Genomic DNA, 1,230 nt, shown 5'->3' with positions numbered 1-1,230 from the left:
GCCATTTCATTCCTATACACTAACAATGACATTTCAGAAAAAGAAATGGAAAAAACAATTCCTTTTGTGATTGCAACAAAAAGAGTAAAATACCTACAAATAAACTTAACAAAAGATGTGAAGGACTTATACACTGAAAACTACAAAGTATTATTAAAAGATATTGAAAAAGACACAAATAAATGTAAAGATATTCTGTGTTCCTAATTGGAATAATCAACAAAGTTAATATGGCATATCACCTGTTAGACAGATCTAAGTAGAGTAAGGATGATGGCCCCGGTACAGAAACTCGCCAGGGCAGAAAGCCCCGGATGCTAACCAGGGTCAATACTGGGAAAACAAGAACCTCGCCTCCACTGTAGCCTAAATGTAAAGATATTCTGTGTTCCTAATTGGAAGAATCAACAAAGTTAATATGGCATATTACCTGTTAGACAGACATAAGTAGAGTAAGGATGATGGCCCCGGTACAGAAACTCGCCAGGGCAGAAAGCCCCGGATGCTAACCAGGGTCAATACTGGGAAAACAAGAACCTCGCCTCCACTGTAGCCTATCCTCCCCTCGCATATCACTGGTCATGTGGTTTGGACCCCTTATCTTTCATGTCACTGATCAGGTGGTTTAGACCCCCTGACATTTTCCTCCCTAAAGATAGGACTCAGTTGCATAGAAAGCCCCGGATGCTAACCAGGGTCAATACTGAAAAAACAAGAACCTCATCCCCACGGTAGTGTATCCTCCCCTCGCATATCACTGGTCATGTGGTTTGGACCCCTTATCTTTCATATCACCGATCAGGCGGTTTAGACCCCCTGACATTCTCCTCCCTAAAGATAGGTCTCAGTTGCATTTCAGCTCCAGGCCCAGAAAAGCAGCAAAACCAGACAAGTGATATTGTGGCTGCCTCAGGACCAGCTACATTGACTAATGACCCTCTGCCCTGGCACCAACCAATCAGAGGAGACAATGACACCTGGAAAGCTGATGAATATTCTATTAAGACCCTCCCCTGAAATCTCCCCTAAGATTTCCACCTGCAAGAAAGAGATAACTAAGCTTTCAGGACAAAGGACCCAGAGCCTGCTCTCCCTCCAAGGAGCCCGCCAAGGTCATTTCCTTCCCCTTCTCCTCCCCCAACAGGCACGTATCCCCTAACCTCTAAGAGACCCAATGAGGCTTGCAGCCAGGGAGCAATGGGCAGCTGCAGCTTGTCCCCGGCTAAGCCC

The sequence above is a fragment of the Myotis davidii genome, unplaced genomic scaffold (genome assembly GCF_000327345.1).
Source record: "Myotis davidii unplaced genomic scaffold, ASM32734v1 scaffold276, whole genome shotgun sequence".
Taxonomy (NCBI): domain Eukaryota; kingdom Metazoa; phylum Chordata; class Mammalia; order Chiroptera; family Vespertilionidae; genus Myotis; species Myotis davidii.
Note: the sequence above shows the minus strand (reverse complement) of the source record.